We start from the raw sequence: 19,311 nt of genomic DNA, 5'->3' as shown, positions 1-19,311 counted from the left end.
CTGGGCGTTAATTAGGACCTCGCCCTGCATACAATTGTTATTTTTGGTCAATTTGTTCCTAAATGTGCCAGCGCTCCGCGCAGAAACAAATGGGCCTTCTTTGATGGAGGATTCCTGACGGCCTAATTGCAGCTGTTGAAGCTAATTATGCAAATTTAAGCAAGCTGTCAACTCCGGGACGATTTGCCGGAGCCGCCGCTGTCAGCTTGTGATGGTACCGTCAGTTTTCAGAGCGGACATCTCTGATATGCGCTATCTCAATCTGTCCACGGCCGATTGCTGGTCACGATTTATGAGGACTGCATGTGGATATTTTGATACAAACATCTTTGTTCTAACTTTTGAACATGTGGGCGTTGATGCTGTGTTGCTGTTGTCGGTGGTTCAGCTTTTGAAAACATAGCTTTGCATGTTCAACATGTTCTATCTATAGGCCCGAGCTATAGGCGCTCAAGAAAGGCAGTTCAGTTCTAACAATAATATATTTTTTAATTCCACTTTACTTACCAAAGGGTAAGCAAATTAGGATTCTCAAGTGGCTTCCCGTTACTGTGGTATAATGACCTTGTGGCCTTATGAAGCTCAGACGGCAGCTGTAAAATAAACACATACAATTCGGAACCTCTGCTATAAATACGGACCTTTAATCTATCAGTCCCCTCGCAGCACAAACAGCACAGTTACACCCCCCCCCCCCTACCTCCTTTTCTCGTAGTGAAACTCTACCCTCTAAAGCTTGCTCAAATTTCATCCCTCTCAAGTTTTGCCCGGAGTCTCATTTTCCTTGTCCTGGGATTGAGAGCTGCCATCTGTCTAAGTCATCCAAAACTTTTGACTCTGGAGGCCTTTTGATCACACACGGTCTCTTGCCTTACTGATATTCAAATAAGTCTCATGGGGGATTTTCAAAGCGCCACTAAAAGATGCATTCGATGAAGAGAAAATGGGGCTCTTTTTCTCAATTTTACAACCTAATCTTGCATTCTGGAAGTTTTCAGATCAGAGCGACGCTCTGATGAGGTTTTTATTACCATTTATGGAAGAAGTCTGAAAGATGCGGGGCGACTCTTTGGGTTTCGCTCGGTGAGCAAACCAAAGAGGAAATATTTATTGCAGCAGACTTCCAGACCTTAGATTTCTGCTTTTTGTCTCCTTTCTTGTCTTCGCTTTGATATGTATATATATTTTTTGGTACCCCCTTTTGTGGTATACCTTCCAGCAAATTCCAGACATAAAATCCCACTTTATACACAAATATTAAGCTGTACAAAAAAAAGCGCAACTATTTCTGTACTGTTTTGACATACTTTATTTTAGAATTTAAATATGAGAAGAAGGTATTACCTAAAAGTACAGGCTAAACAAAAATAATGAACTACATTTGTGTTGGGAGAACCTTAAAACTGCTTAGCTTTGCTGAGGGTATTAATATTTTCAGTGTCAATCTTTTAACCACCAGCTCAATCCCCAGACAGCGTAGGATTTCAAAGACGTAGAAAACAAATACTTAAAAAGTTGAAGTGTAGCCAGGGTGTTTAAATGATTTAATGAATAGAAAGATGTTTTATGTTAAATGAAAAATGTAATTTGCTAGAACGATAAAGTGGAAATCTCTTTCCATGTTATGTGCAGCGTTTCCACTGCTAACAAGCTGACGTTCCCGCCTAGGAGGCTGCAATAATTGGGAGATTAACAAACATCACAAAAGGGAGAAGAAGAAAAAAAGGATTATTTTTTTTAATTAAATGTATCTTGTGTTTTCATTGATACTTCTTGTCATTTTTTTCATCCGCTTACATTTGTAGATTTATAGTGACAGCAAAGACAAAGTTAAGTGTCTAATTGTTTGTATTACAAAGACCAATATTGGCCAATCACGTGCTTTATTGTTTCTCATAATGTCATCTCACCATTATCCTTGCAGAATTTGGGACATATAACGTCATTATTGACTCCCTTTCAATTCCTTAGGTTAGATAACATGAAAACCATATTAGTATATGGCATCCTACACACACACAAACACACACACACATATGACCCTTGTTTTGTCCCTCATGGCACCTGTATTGGACCCACACTAAACCTATTGATGGGAACTGTATGGGTTTTATGTGTCTCTTCAGGTTGGGACCAACTTACAGCCCCAACGTTAACCTGCCTCATATCTGGACAGGGAGATATCATGATGGCGTTATGGACAGCCCCACAATGGGCTCATTTCAGCCTGTTTCCAACCTGCCAAGGCCGCTACAACTAAATGTTGCCTGGAATACCATGAATATACAGAAAATGTCCTCTTTGGAAAGATTGAATTAGTTGTTACCAGGCATGAACTGGTAACTGGACTGGTTACTGGTTGTTATCGATATTTGCGCTATATTTCTTTCTTCACATGTTTGGTACGTTCATTCTATTTTGCTTTAGAACTTAACCTTAAATTAGCTTATTATTCATCACCATGTAGAGCTGTGTTTTTTTGCCACTGCCACGTCCAAATTTCCCCATTGTGGGACTTATTTCTTGTCTTGTATCAAGGTTACAAATGGTATACAAATAATTTATTAAATTGGTAAGCAAATAATTTTTGCTTACCAATTGCTGCATATAAAAAAAAAAATATCAGTTAAAACTGTAACACCGTGATATTTCTACTTTAGACTATCAAACCAAGAGAATATCATGCTGACCAATCCCTAATTGTTACCAAACATTTATGCTAAATCATACATGGAACTGTTGGGCCATATTTTCAAATAATTAAACACTGAAAGGACAGACGTACCAGCCTCCTTTTCAGTTGGCAAATTCTTTTGTCACCAACTGAATGGAAGAAAAACCTTCATGTGTAAACACTGTGTTAAAGTAAAGCTTGCGCCTACTACGGCCCTTATAATTATGCGGCTTAATAAGTGGTTTGTTGATACATGTATCTTAGTCACATCCTGCACCACAGGAAGGCCCATTCCCTGCTGATATAATAGCTATGGTTATGATTCAAATACATATCTTTTGTGTTTCAGCTGAATAAGTCCTCACGCCCATTATTTCATGTATCAGGGCAAGGATTTAATGCTGCACTTTTCGCAATCATTATTCTGATAGATTTTTGAAATGGGAGACCAATTAGACCCATAGTCGGAAGAGCAGTCGGGATTCTTCACTTATCAGTCATTTTAGGCAACATCTAATGCATTCTAGATAAGCAACCAAAAAAAAACTACCTTTTGCATTCAGCTTTTTTTTTTTTTTACTATAACTTTCCAGTTATTTGATTCCCAGGATCTTAATCATGAAAAATAAATGTGTCTGCAAATGAAGCTTAAACTCTTTGTACCTTTCCCTATCCTGCATTCTCTCTGAAGTACAGAACCATCCCTTTAATCATTTCCCTCAAAAGGAAATTTGAAAGGCAATTTTTGTGCCCATTTCTCTCAACATGTTGGTTTAATTTTTGTGTAATGAGGTCATTTAATGGTTGTTCCACTTCTGGTCTTTTATGCTGACATATTGGATCCCTGTGTACTTTTCAGTAGCATCCTTGTTTCATATCCCCCAGGGTTGTGGTTAAGTCCCAAACCAATATATGTAAGAAGCCATTTGTTTAAAATCGTATTTTGTGGAAAGAAAAAGCTATTTTTTTTGTATTTCATCTGAAAAAGGAGCGACTCTGACAAATGTTTTTCTCAACAAATTCTGAATACCAACATTACCCTTTGAATTTTTTTTTATTTTGTCTTTTTACCAACACAAATTCCATTGTGTTATGTTGGGACTGTATGCAAGAATCACAAAGTAGTGCAAAATCCTCAATCTTTTTTCTCTGTGGTGCTTTTTGTTCTTTGATGTTCTCTAACAAACCTTTGAGGTCTTAGCAGAACAATTAGATGCATTTTAAAGACAATTGGTTGTACTAGATGTTATGTAGGGTTAAAAAAAAGGCTTGATATATATATGAATACATACACTTTAGAGGTCTATTTCTAAAAAAAAAAAACATTTAAAAAAATGTCCACTTCACAAATATTTACTATCCGTTATCCTATATTGTTCTATTACTTTAATTCTCAGCAAAATATTGAAACTTCCTGTTTTAATGTAAGACTATGGGAACAAAAATCAGTGATGATATAAAGTCAGTTGTCTTTCAGTTCAATTAAATTCTTCATTAGCACCGACTGCTTTATTTTAATCTGAAAACCAGCGCGTCATTGTCCTGTTTTTTAGGGCATGTGTTCTTTTTGTTCTGTACAAACACCCCACTTAGCTCAATTGTAAAGCTACATAAAAGTCGGATTTCCTTTTAGCACCTTTTAGATATCTTTGTATATTTTCTCCAGAGTGCACTATTGCTTTTATCCTCTCCTCCAACTTTAATCTGTTGGAAATTAAAGGCCTGGGGGTGGTGTCAAGGTCTATTGAGAGTTTGTGTTGCAAGACTTTGGCGAAATGTGCCAACGCTGCAGAAAAACACTCAACCTGACTCCCAGCGTTATTACCCAGGGAGTTGTGTCTTGGGATGTGTACATATAAAAGAGCAAACAATGGTGTTGGGGGAAAAAAAAAAAAATGTTGTTCACAACCAGAGTCAGGTGCATCAAGGTGTCGTAGCAGATGGGCGATGAAGCAAGGTCTACAGACATAAAATGGCACAGTAGTCGTCTGGTATCTCTGTTGTGCTCTAGCCGTCAGACACTGGGTAAATTGGATCATTAAGCTAAATACTTACTTATGATGTGCAGTTTATTGCTGCAATCAAAGCTAATGGGTCCCTTTAAGAAATGCAAACTCCTTGGTCAGCATGTTGTCTCTTCTCTGCCTTAATGCAGGTAAATATTCAAGTCACTGTGTTTGTGCTTATGCACATAGAGCACTGGGAGGACTCTTAAGAAATTCTGATTCTGCAAAGGCAATCTTTCACAAGCTTGTGCCCAGGTGCAGTACTTGATATGGGTGACATATTATACTGCCCAGGATGGCACAGTATATATAGGTGGTGCTACAAGGGGTTGGGTTGGGGTGCTAGTAAAATGTGCTATGATGAAATAAATCTTCAGTTACCCAAGTAATGACTCTTGTAGTGCTTATTTGCATGTTCAGACAGTGGGAATGGGCGTCTAGTAGCGACAGAATGTATTGCTGTGCACGACACATATGAGATGCTAAAGATGGTGTATGATGTGCAGCTAACCATTGGGTGCCAATTTAAAGGGCAAACTCTTTGTTTCTCTTGAAGAACTGCATTTGCCCTTCATAAGTTCAAAACCTGACATATCTAAACCAGGTAGACTTGAACTCAATTGTTCTTCCATAAAGTCTGGCACTTTGAGATTTATCAAACTTCTATTGCAATATGGAAGATGCTTTTCAGTCATGTTTTCTCAACTTACTCTCTCCTTAGGACATGTGGGGCGGCAACCTATCAAGACCAACCACCTTCTTTAGCTCTGACCTTTAGCTAAACAAGCCGGCTATTCAAAAGGTGCCCTATCTATATATATTAATGGACAATGAAGTGGAAGAGAAACACATGTTTGAAGACATTCACACCCTCCACGAGGAGGGTGTGAATACACACGGAGGGTAAGTCACAAAAGGCAATCGCTTAAGTTGGCAGTTTTTTTTATACAGAGTGCAAACCTATGAAATGCCAAGTGGCAGGAAAAACTGGTTGAAAAATAATCATAGCCTTGGGAGGATTTTAAAGCAGAGTCTGTTCTGGTTTTGGGGACATTTAAAAGGTGTGGACTGGAGAAAGAGTCGTTGCTTCAAGAGGTAGCGCACACAGACATATCCTGGTCCTGGACACAGATTGAAATTGTGTCATTATTTTGGGTCAAATTACTCCCAAATCAAAGACTTTGTCTTACCTGAGCTAAGGAGAAAACAGCCACCACTTGCTCAGTGGTGCAGGGTCACTTTTGAAACGAAAGTAAATTGTGTGTTTTGTTCAGAAATGAAAATGAATGTGAAGGAAATGAACCAAACAAGCAGAGGTTAAGAAGTAGCATTATAATGTCAATAGTATGTTCTCAGCATGGCACGCCATTGTCTCCTGCCTAAATAATCCACATTGTTTGCATATTGCACAGTGATGGCATTTCTGATCTGTTGGGCTCTCACCATGCTTTTGACTAACACGCCTTTCTAATGATTATTCAGTTAAGATTTAATAGGGCTGCGTAATCATCTGGTACGAACGTAGGTGTTTGCACACAAGAAACATTTGGCATAGCTCAATGAGATTCAACCAGGTCATGAAGTGGGTTGTATGAGTAACTGACAAGTAATGCAGAATAATAATAAAAAAAACTGCACAAAACCCAAACTTTGATTGGGTTGTTGCACAATGTACTTAACTGATTGTCTACCATGCCAGTTTATCAAGTTTCTTCTCATTAATCTCATTCTTAACAAAACAGACTTACATTTCCGTAGAGTGGACAATCACTCTGGATCACAGTGTCAATCTATCTGCACGTTGAAGCAACCATTTTAGATTCCCACTGTGTGTCTGTGTTGAGTCAGTGGGTCTAAGGAAGGGCATCCACATATCAACTCCCAGTGTATGTGCTGCAAGACATACCAGACTAAAAATCAACAACCAACCTCCCTTTTTATAGCCTGTTAACCTGAAATGTGTTTTTTTCAGGACTCCGGGGGGAATACAGTTTGAGTCATTTTCCAGAGCAAATGTGACACTGTCCATTTTATCTTTTGTAAAATAACTCAAGCTCAGATTGAATGGGGGAGGGGGGGGATTTGAACCTCAATTTTCAAATCCTTCCATAGATCATCTTCAGGTTATAGGTCTGTACTTTGATTAGGCCAGTCTAACACCTGGTTAACTGTTTAAATGGTAACTGTCCGATCGTATCTTTTGGTGTATCATTAGGATGGTTGTCCTTCCTGAAGTAGAACTTTCAATCAGTCTTTTAGCATCCTTTGTCAGGTATTCTCTCTGTATTAAGCTCCATCTATCTTCCACTCAACTGTCCCCGTCCCTGCAAAGAAGGCAATGCGTGCTTAGTTTACTCCCAAGCATAGTGTTCTGCATCTACATTCTTGTTCTAACCCCCGGAAACGTCTTCTTATAGCCTTCTTTTAATAATGACTTTGTTCTTGCCACTCTCCTACAAAGGTCAGATTTCTGGTGGGCACAATAAACATTTGGCCAGTGAACAATTTCTCCCTCCTTGGATCACTGTAGCAACTGTTTCCACTGCTCTTTATTTCGGGGTACAAAAGTAAAGGGGGTTAAACACAAATGCTTGACATAGTTATATTTTTCTTTGCGAAGAAAAAAGAAAAAGTTCAAATCATATATCATCCTCCTTTCACTCCATAATCATGTCAAGTAAAACCCCGATGGAACACATTGAGATTTGTGGTTGTAGCATGACCGCGTGTGGCAAAGCCGGTGCTGTCCAAATGAGTCTGAGCAGAGTATATGCAAACCTTATCCTGTTGCGTCCTCGCAGGTGCTGTCTGATTAAGCCCATGTGTGAGGAAAGCCACCCACACTCAGGATAAATCATGAAGCGGGAGGAAAAATGCAGGCAGATGGACACAAGCTTTGTATTCCCCCCCCCCCCTGACTACATCCAGAGCAATGTATCTCAGTGGGAGTATTTCTCATTTTATTTAACTTGGCTGGCTAAAATGTGCTCCATCTCAGGGTGATACCTAGACGCTTTATCTTAACGCTTACTCTGAGGACACAATCTAAAAGCACTGATGGGTATATATTACAGCTCTTAATGTTGCAGGCTCCTTTCTTTTTTTTCCGTTATTGTCAGCAAAGCTGACCGCACCGAGCCGGGCACTGCCTGCCTGGCCCCAAAGATAGATGTCACAGTGCGTTATGGCGTTAATGACTCAGGGAAACGGACAGGCACTAGCAATTAGAGGCGCGCGCGGATGTGGAAGGTCTTCTGAGCTGCTCTTCTACTATCTGGAGGAAAGAGAATAGAGTGGACTCAGGGCATGTTGTGGAATAATGACTCCTGCTTTTGACAATAGATAAAAGAGGGAAGAGATAAGCTGGGGATATAGATAGAAGCGGTAAAAATAGGATGTCCAAGTATAAGCTTCTTTAATGATCAGTCGGCAAAGGAATATTTTTAGACGTATTTAATGCAAATTTGGACTCTTCATATGAATTGAGCAAAGGGATATGTTACTTTGATTAGGAAAAAAAAAAAAGGGGAGGGGGGTAATTTAGAGCTTCACAATGCACCCAAACAACTATATGAGAACATTGTTTCCCAAAACGGGTCAGTCGAGGTATTAGTGACAGCAGCAGTTAGGCGGGTGAAACTGGATGACTGTGGGAGAGAGAGTGAAAGAGACAGGAACTAAATTGAGGCTTGTTTTCCTCAGATTTATTTCCATAAAGCCATGCATGCGGTCTTGTAGGTGGTTTCTTTGATTATGCGTCGTTACGAAGGGGGAAAAAAAATAAAAATAAAACAATAAGTATTGCGCTACCTATGAGCCGTGACTTCCTTGGCAACATCTATTTACGGAGGCAGTGCATTCTGATGCGTCATCCAAGCCTTATTGCTCATGCACGTCAAGTCTTTGGGGAGTCTTAAGGAGTTACATAAAAATAAAAGGATGAATACCAGGAGCCAGTTTGGTGAGCATTTTCTGACCAACCCAGGTCGAGAAGCTTGAATATATTACAACACAAAAAAAACAAACATGATAATAAAAATGTACTAGCAGACTGCGATGCTAAGCTGGTTTACAAGCCAGAGGAAAGCCTAGAGAAAAGGCATTGATTTGTATTCCGCTGGACATGAAACCAAATGTTGAAAAAAAATACACATTCATGTAGATTTAGCACACTTTTTCACGTTTTTCACACACAAACCACACATAAAAATGACACATGGTTTTCAAAATTCATCACAGATAAATTCTGGTAAAGGTACTATGTATTTGTGTTCAGTGCTATTTTACTCTGATACCTCAGAAACAAAACTAGTGCGACCAACTGCTTTTAGAAGTCCCCAGATTGATTAATAGACCCGGTGTCATTTGAAGTGTCGATCCAGATGTTTGTTAATGAACATTGATGAAAAAAATAGAACATTGTCAAGAGGACCTCGTATCAAGTTAGACTGGTCAGAGATTGTGGCTGTGTTGTCAGTGTGAAGGGTATGGTACGTCTGAAGAAGCTGCACAGATCCACAGCTCAGGTGTTGACAGGACAGCTATTACTTGTGCACTCCTGGCATCCGATTATAACTCAAAGAAAGACGTAAAGAGTCATGTCTCACTTGTCATTTTGCAAAAAGCTGTGTAAGGATGAAGCAAACGTATAAAAATGCGCTCTGTTCAGAAGAGACCAAATATGAAGGTATGGCTTCCATCCAAAACATCAGGGCTGGTGAAAAACCTACCGCCTGAACACACCACCCCAACCTTAACAAATGGTGTTGGCAGGATCATGCTGTGGGAGTATTTTTTTTTTCTTTTCTTTAGCAGCAACGGGGAAGCTAGTCAGAGTAAATAGGAAGTAAATAGGAAGTAGCCGAGTGCAGGGGAGTTCTTAAAAGAAGAATTTCCCTGGAGTAGAGACTGAAGTAGAGCAATAACCGGTAACATAAAGCCAGGTTATGCTGGAATGGCTTAGGTCAAAAGTATATGCATGTGTTCGATGACCTAATCTAATTGAGAATATTATGCGATACTTGAAATTTGACACTGTGTAGCTTACCTGACAATGTATTTGTTGTTTTGTCGGGACAATTATGGAAACATTTGTCTAGATGTGCAAAGCAGGTAGGCATATTCACCTACTGTGAATGGTGCCGTTGACCGAGGGGGGGACGAATGCCACACTTTTCAAATGTTTATTTGTAAAACCCATAAAATGTTTTTTTTTTTTTTTTCGGTTCATAAATCACATGTCGTTGTGTGATTGCATCATCGCAAAATGTGAATGAGTTCGAGGGCTAACAATACTTTTGCAAGGCACCGTGAGTTGCATCAAAACGTGTTAAAACATAGAGGTTAGAAACTACAGTGACAAATTAAGAGATTAAGGCAGCTGCGTACCTCATAACAACATAACCTTTTTACAAGGTCTGGCCAGTTTCAACATGACAAGTATTATGTAAGTCATTTTTTTTTTTTTTTACTTAACAGGAGCCTTTGTAGATGGATTTGCATGTGTGTGCGTGTGCAAACTTCTGCTGACTGTAAATTCAACCTGCACTCTGACAAAGGAAGTGGTAAAGCTTAGAGTGGCCTGTTGGGACCACAGAGAGACGAAACACATTCAGCTAATATTTATCAATAAGGGAAAAGTCTCGCGCGGAGTGCTAATATTACAGCAGGGATGACTAAAAACCCCAGCGTCCTGAATTATAAAAAATGTTTCTCGAAGAGTGCCGTTTACTGCTGTCTTTAAATGATCAGCTGATGCACATTTTTTTAAGGGATTATAGAGCACAAGAGGCTTGTCTGTTCATGCACTGGGATTAACTGCAGGTTGTCACAACGCTGCAGCTGCTCCTGGTTGCTAAACCAACATATTTTCAAGAAGCTGGATAAACTGGAATCTATGATAATGGTGTTTTGGAGAATTGTTTAGGGTGTAGCTATTTTTTCTTTTGTTCCTGCTTTTTGGTTATACTTGATTGCAGTAGCGTTTGTTTGTCAAAAACTAAAAAAAATCCCCCCCAAAAAAACAGAACTGAAAAAGAAGCTAGATGTTGAAAATGTAGTATTTTTTTTGCCAGAATCAGACCAACAACTAATTTGGCATGCCGGACAATAATTCTCTCCAGTGATGGTTAGCTTGTCTGCATCAGAAGCTGACGGTTATGTGGATGCTGGCACCAGGGTGGCGGTTGGGATGGAGACGCCAGGGGTGAGGATGCAGTGGCTTGCAGGCGCTGATTGAGTCCTGGACCACTGTGACCCCGGGTCTGGCCTGCCGTTGCTTCTGGTGTGCGCCGGTTTGGGCCTGGGTCCCCGTGTAACTGCTTTGGCAAGGCAAGGCAAGGCAAATTTATTTATATAGCACAATTCAGTACAGAGACAATGCAAAGTGCTTTACATGATTAAAATATAGGAAAATAAAACAGAATAAAAGCAAGTAGGGATAGTGTAGAAACAAAAAAGAACATTTGAAAACAGTAAAACAGTTTAACCTGAACATTCAAAGGCAATTCTAAACAAATGTGTTTTTAATCTCGATTTAAAGGAACTCAGGCTTTCAGCACTTTTACAGTTTTCTGGAAGTTTGTTCCAGATAAGTGGAGCATAGGAACTAAATGCTGCTTCTCCATGTTTAGTTCTGGTTCTAGGTATGCAGAGCAGGCTGGAGCCAGAAGACCTGAGTGGTCTGGAGGGTTTATACGCTGATAACAAGTCTGTGATGTATTTAGGTTTTAAGCCATTTAGGGATTTATAGACTAACAGAAGTATTTCAAAGTCTATTCTCTGAGATATAGGGAGCCAGTGGAAGGACTTTAGCTTTAGCTTTGGCTGCCATAGGAGTGGCTGCTGGTGGGTGGGGCTCCCCTGGTGTCCCCGCCCTGATGGGCAGGTTGAAGGCCATGATGACTGAGGGTGTGGAAGCATGAATGGGGCATAATAGGGTCTGGGTATGGGGGGTGTTGGATTAAGTACTTCTGCATATCTATTGAAGGCCCATCTTACCCCGGTTCCAGATTTGGCAGTAAATGAGGGATACGTTAAACAGAGGCAAAACATTGCAATATGCATATTTAATTTATTAGAAATTAAATATGGAGACAGAGTATTACATTACCAATATAAGATGCCCTCGTAGCGATTGCCGATGCAGGATTCTGTCTAACTTTCACAACTCTGAACACATCTTTTTAAGGGTGAGACCCTCCCATGTTTTTTAGAAGGAGGGGGAATCTGTTTCAAACTAAGGAATTCTCTTTCTGACCCACCCCCTCCAGCAATAAACCTTTATGTGTTATCCTACCCAGCAACATAGGGGAGACATACCTTACTCCCTAAAGATATTTTTCTCAACAGGGTTTATGAGACTTTTAGGGTATTAGGACCAACTTGCATGCATGCATCAAACTAGAATAGTTTACACCAATGCGACTCTAAAGAAAAGTTGTCCGTGATCCGTTGTAAAATCAAAAAATTGGATATTTGGTTTTTCAAACAATATTGCTAAACTCTCACCTCCTCTTTGAACCAAATATCGTGGCTTGTCTCATCTCGTGAGTTGGATCGCTACACCACCATGTTTGTACAATCCTGTCGACAAAGTTACAGAGGCATCACGCTGAGCCAATGCACATCACTGCACTCTCCATCCCCGTGCAAAAAAATTGGTGTCACTCTGCTTCTGGTCCCCTCTCGGATCAAGACTCCACCTGGAACATGAAGCCGGCTTTGAGCTTCCACCTGTCCCCTTTGAGGCAGCGGTGGCTTGTCATGTTGTCAGCTGGATTGCACCAGTTGATGGCCTGGAGCAACCCAGCTCACCCGAATTTTTCAGACGCCTGATTTTCAGACAATTCTCTGCTCTTGCCTCCCAACGGTGGAATAACTCTAGGGAAGAAAATAAAATAAATAATAAAAAAAAAAAAAAGATTGGGAGGAATTTTAAAAATAAGCTTCAGCAGATTATCTTATCAGTTCTGTGTGGATGTCTAGTTACATTGCAGTATAATAAATTGCTCAGCTTACCAACCAATATAAGATATCGTCTTTGTTCTTGGGAGCTTTCGGTTCATACTGGCTCTATGGCGCCCCAAAGATTACAAAGAATGGATCATCCTTTACCCTCTAACACTTTTTTTTTTGGTGTGATTTATTAGCAGGAAAAAGCAAAAGAGAAATAAATATTCTCTCCACCCACTTTCCCCTCAGTGATATCTCCAAATGAAACGTAACTCAGATAATCCTTCGAGATCGAACAATGCGGCGCCGTGAGCTGGAAGTTCGTCCCTTCACGGCAATTTAATTATACATAAAGTCTTATAGCAGATGATGCCCGGAGCTTTTCTTGAGGTATCGGAACGAGGCGCCTGCGAAATGACTGGCCCGCGGTGAAAAGCTGGCTCTGGCTGGTGAGCAACGCGAGCCGTATCACCCTCGTCCCCCAGCAAATGGAAAATGACACATTGTTGTCCCCCGGTTTGAATGATAATTAGCCCGCCGGCAGCGGCAAAACCCGCAAGAGTGATAATTTGCAAATCAAATCAAAACAGGGTGACACCGTCGCAGTTTTCTTTTTTTTTTTTTGTCGTTTATTACTCCGTCAACAAGCGTGTACACCTGGGGCCTCGGCTCGTGTTTTACTTCCTAACTGCGCGCCGCGACCTCTCTTACGATCCGGGAAACACAAACCGAGTTCACCGACTGCGCATCAGCTGCGAAAACACAGAACCTTCAAAGCTTCAACCGAGCAAGGCTCTGATTCTCTTAGCCTAGAGAGGGAGGGGGTTAAAAAAAAAAAAAAAGCTAATTTTCCTGAAAGGGATGGACTCCATGTGCTGACACTCCGAAGGCACTTGAGGGCTTTTCACACACTTTGCTGCTGTTCTGAGGGTTGTACACAACATCTGACACTGCTGAGCTGCATTTTCGGAGCTTCCCCCCCCCCACCCCCCACCCCCCCGCGCCGATGTGGCAGTGGAAACAAGAGTCGCGCTGAGTGGGTAAATGGAAGAAGGTGTGGCTGCCTGCTCAGGAGCAGCGGCACCGAGGTGCAAATTAGCTTCATCTCCATTTAGTTTTTTTTTGTTTTTTATTTCTTCTCACTTGTGAATTAACAAGAACTTTGGTCGCTTTGTAGTCAGCATGTAAGCGTGGTCTTTGTTAATTTGCGCTGTTTCAAACTGTCCCCTCGCCAGACCTTATCAGCAATCCCAATAAGAGCAAAAATCATTAGGGCTGCTGAATGAAAAGAGAAGAGCGACCGCTTCTGACCAATGGAACCGGGCCGACGCAGCTGTGTAACCCCCCCCCCCCCCCCCCCCCCCTTACAGCCCCAGCTCCCCTGCTGTACGGCCCAAACCCATTTCAATTAGGAACGTGGCGGGCAGAGCTAATCATACATCGCTTTTTGAAATGAACTGTATTTCCGAGAGGCTGCGGAGCTGGGATTAAGTGACAGCGTGTCTTAGTGAAGGGCCTAAATGAAGGGGGGGGGGGGGATAAAAAAAAAAAACATATCAGAGCGAGCAGACGTCTAAATTTTGTGATTCATCAAGACGCGTTTCTCTGATTAGCCGGTCCAATCAGTTTGTCCTGCGGGTAACAAATGCTCTTCCCTTTTTGAGCCGGCGAAATCACGCCGAGGCCAGGCAGCGAATGAGCAATGCGGCGTACGTCGCGAATAACATTCAGATACTGTACTGTGACCTTAAAGCGTTCTTACTTGAAAACCTTCCAACTTGGCTAAATGGAATTCTCTCTGCAAAGGAGAAATGAATCTGCCTGAGACCTAGTGTAGGGAATTTTCACGGTCGGCGGTGACCTGGAATCTGTTATTTTGGTCCTCTGTTGTTTTAACGTCGTAGCAGCCTTCTATTAGCAAATCCCGAAGCCCCTTCTTTCCGTCCGCCGACAAGCTTCGAGTAGGCGATGATTTCATTTTTCGCTATTCAGACTTGGCCACCTTATACCACAAGAGGTATCAATACCTGCTTTAATCGCCGTGGCATTTATGTGCGTGATGCACCAGCAAGCTCTCCCTGACCCAAACCCGCACAGACCCAATAGATTATTGTCAGGAGGAAGAGGGGAGACGCCGGAGCCAACAACGCAGGCGAGATGAAGGTCACTACTTCATGCCACGCTGCACCGGCGGAGAGGTGCTGACAAAAGAAACTATCTGCGTACTCTAGATTAGAACTGTCTTAAAATGACCTTCAAAATGTTACTCAAGATACACAAAAAAAAATAAACATCATGACATAGGGGAAAAAAGTGCTCTCACTAAAAAAAAAAAAAAAGATGTGCAAACAGTTGTTTTTTTAGGCAAACTTGGGTATTTAAAATGAATATCCTACAGTTATTTTATTAAAGTAACCTGAATAAAATAAATGACTTATCCCCTGTTCTCTCAGAACGTCGAGACATAATGAGAAGAGTAACTCAGCCACTTCAGTGAGGTGTGCTGGCGCAGGGATGCATCCACAAGCTGCAAGCTTAAGGAGTGGATCTTAAGCGACTGGAGTTGGAGACCCCCTGGTTTAGGGGAACACCTGTCCATATTTATGTCTATGTATGTAAATCACAGCCAGCACGAAATGTTCGGCAAGTCTCGAGGACCCGAGCTGTTTTGTGCCTTGAAAAAAAAAAAACAAAAAAAAAAAAAAAAACACCATCTGTTGATAGGTGCTGGTAATTTTGGTGGAAGAAGAGGAAAGGGAAGGCAGCAACTTACTGCACTGCTAGCTTTACAGATAAATAAATAAATAAAACCGCTTGGTCTAGCTGTTAGAGTTGATTCTTTCTTCTAGTGATGTTTTCCTGACATCTTTGCAAATATCGGGAAAACATCTATTCAAATTAACTGCTGGAGCTCTTTCTAAAATTATAAACAGTACAGTTTTGGAACAATGCGATGGATGCTTCATGCTGCGGTAATAAGTAAATAAGGTAAATAAGTTCAGAAATAGAAAGACATCAACTTTAAAGAGAATCTTGCTGTGTTGTTCTGCTCATGTTGGGGGGGGGGGGGGGTACTGAGGAGTCACCTGTGTGTTGCCCTGTGGGCGGGTCAAGAACAAAAATCAAAGCCCACCCTTTTATTTGTAAAGTCGAAATTACCTGGATGTTATTAAATGCAAGTGTTTACTTTTTTATACTTGTACATCATTGCGATTAGAATGACCACATCGTCCCGCTATTTTACGATCTACAGCACCGTGGACGGATTTGGAAACACCGTTGCAGCAATGACCCTCAAGACGTCCGGTTGTTCTCAAAGTTTAAACAAAAAAAATAAATCAGGCGCACAGAGGAAAAGATAAGCTGGAGATATAGATAGAAACAGTTAAAAATAGGATGTCCAAGTAAAAGCTTTTTTTTAATAATCAGTAGGCAAAGGAATATTTTTAGATGTATTTAATGGACTTGGACGGGTTTGCTGCTACTTGTATTTAAAGCAATCTGCTTTAGGAATCGAGTGCAGAAATAAAGTGAATAGTGGGAGCAAAATGGACGCAAAAAAAAAAAATAAAATAAAATAAAATAAAAAAAAAAAAAAAATATATATATATATATATATATATATATATATATATATACTGCATATATATATATATATATATATATATAGCATATATATATATATACTGCTATATATAGATATAGTATATTATGATTAGAGAGATTATATACTGGTCTATATATATATTATATATCTATATATAGATGATATTATATAGATATATCTATATATATATATATATATATATATAAGATAGATAGATAGATATATATATTCCTGCATTATTTATATATAATATATATATCTATATATATAGATAGATAGATAGATAGATATATACTGCATAGATATATATATATATATATACTGCATAGATATATATATATATATATATATATATATATATATATATATATATATATATATATATATATATATATATATTGCCGTGTCAGTGTTGGTAGGTTTGAGTAATGGCCACTTTGGCTGAAAACAGACATCGAAGTAAAGGGTAAGGTTCTGGATATTTACGGTCCACTCTACAGGTGACTGAAGCTATGCAAATCAAACCCTACAATTTTAAAACCATCACAACGGCTTAGACAATTTTCTAACAAGAATCCCTAGAGTGATATAATGAAAGGCCACGTGGTTGTCCTTGAATGATAAAGGAGAAATAAATCAGTTGGAGAAATCTACTTGACTCATATTACAGCTTTTTTTTTTGTCTTCATCAGTGGGTGATTGAAGATGGATATAGATGGCGCTCTCTGTCTTGTGCCAGAAAGGTACTCGGTAAAGTTTCACTTACAGTCCTTTTGAAGTTCAGGGAGGGAACTGTGGGACCAGCACTGGAAGCGAATCCTCCATCTATGTCTCCCTCCACTAGTTTTTCTTCCTTTTTTGCTAAGAGCAGCCACACTCTTAGCAGATAGCAACATGAAAGCAAATCGAGCAGTGGGGAAAACAGCGCTGTTATTGCAGAAGGCTGAGCTCCTGTCAGCCCATTGAGTTGTTTACATCCGCAGATCCTGACAAGAGTTCGAGTGCTCGGATGCCGGCAGGACGCTGCCTGACCTGTGGTGAGGGGGAAAAAACAAAGAAGAGTCTAAAAACCTGAAAAGCAGAAAAATGAAACCCCTTTTGGCCTGTTTCAGATTTGGTTTATCGTTGCTGGTTCTTTTGGTCAGATCATCAAACACGTTTTATTGTACTGTAAGACTAAGGTAACCTGAAGTAATACAAGAAACCATTAGATTTAATCTAAGGGAAATGAGAAATCCTAACCAACTTATTCCAATGTGAGAAAGAGATAAATTAACTACGATCGACCATATTTGGTTTAATTTCCCTCAACGCACACTCTTCTGGTTAATGCCTGAGCTTTAGGATATAGAAATCATCACTGAGCCTATCTGAAGAAAGTTACACATTTTTAATTACATCCAAACATGCCCTGGTCAACAGAAATAAAATAAAAAAGGAAACAGAATAAAGTCGCTGAGATGCATCAGTCAGGAAAATAGTTATCCTAAGGCTTTGTGACCCTAGAAGAGCCAAATAGGAGAACAAATGGATCAGTGGCGATCCTTCCTAACATCCAAGGGGTCACAAAAGAAACCGGAACAACACGTAACACTGCCGTTGGCCTCACTCTGAGGGTTCAGGTCAGTTTTTATGATTCAATAATAAGACGGAGACTGGACGACAATGGCATCTATAGGAGGGTCCCCAAGACCAGTGCTCACCAGAACCAATGCAGATGCCAAACTAAAACATAGTGGTGGTGGAAGGGTGATGGGCTTGGGCTGCTTTTCTGCTTAAGAGTCTGGAGGCATGGATTCTCCCAGAAAAGAACTGAACGAGATAAGTCTGCCCATCAAATTGTGACGCTCAGCTCGGATTTATTGGAGTAATTGTAAAAAAAAACAGGAAGTACACCAGTGTTGCCTCCCAGGGTAGAAAATCCAGTTAAGTTTTTATATAATCTATATGTGATAGATATTTTCTTCCTCCGTATTAAAGAAATAATAATTCGGAAACTTCGTCTTGTTTTGTATTTACTCCAAGCTCTCCAGGTCTGACATTAGGAGTTCAGTCATCTGAATCTTGTGACACCAAGGAGCAGAAACCTGCAAGGGGCCAAATACTTTCACGGGACTGCATTTGTGGAACGCTGCAAAGATTAAGGGGACAGATCAATGCCCAAATATCTGCAGCAAGATAACCTATCTGTTGGTTATATATAGCAAACAAATCAGCAGATATTTTTTTGCCCGCCGTCTGCTCTCAGGAATTTGACATTTGCCTATATTTGATTACAGCCACCGTGCAGGCTGTCATTGTTTGGCATCTCTCGACATAAATATGTTTTTTTTCTCCCCTCTCTCCCTTAGATTCCGCAGAGTCGGCTAATTACCAAGAAAAGCCCAGGCATAAAAAGACCAAGGAAGAGGAAAGAGAGCAGCTCCTACTCAAACTTCAAGTAAAAAAAAAAAAAAGTCGAATCTGTGGCCGTTCTAAAGGCAGTTTGATTGACAGGTTTGCTCTTAAGCTGAGGCCTAATTGCTAAGATGATGTTTCAGTCTCGTGGCGAGGATCTCGAATAAACGTGGGTTCTGCTAGCAGGGATAACCCACCGTGCTTTATGCATGTTTGACGATGTTTTCAGCTCCGGCGCGTTTAAGTTGAGCAAGGTTGAATTCGCTGAACGCTAAAACCCGAGATGCCTTTAGGTGGGTCCTTTTTTTAATCGATGATGTAAATCAGGAGGCGGCAAACTCAGCAAGACTTTTCCTTTTTGCCTTATTTTTTTTTTTTTTTTGCCGTTTAAAAAAAACAATCTTCCAAGCAGAAAGCAAAACCGAGCAATCAGTAATTGGAATCGATCGGAAAGAATCAATCGGACACTGTCCGAGGCAGACGCTACAAGGCATCCGATCGCTTCCAACTGCACCGGCTTTGAGAGGCAACCTCCAATCAGGAGCCCCCACGAATCTGCCGGTTTTGTCAGATTCCTCGACGTCTGTGGCAGGACGCAGCTCTGCAACGGAGGAAGCCGTTCGAGGCGGCTCGGATAACGAAACAAACGCCCTTTTATTTAACGGAACCAAAGT

Source organism: Fundulus heteroclitus, chromosome 24 (assembly GCF_011125445.2).
Source record: "Fundulus heteroclitus isolate FHET01 chromosome 24, MU-UCD_Fhet_4.1, whole genome shotgun sequence".
NCBI lineage: Eukaryota > Metazoa > Chordata > Actinopteri > Cyprinodontiformes > Fundulidae > Fundulus > Fundulus heteroclitus.
This window is presented reverse-complemented; position numbering follows the sequence as displayed.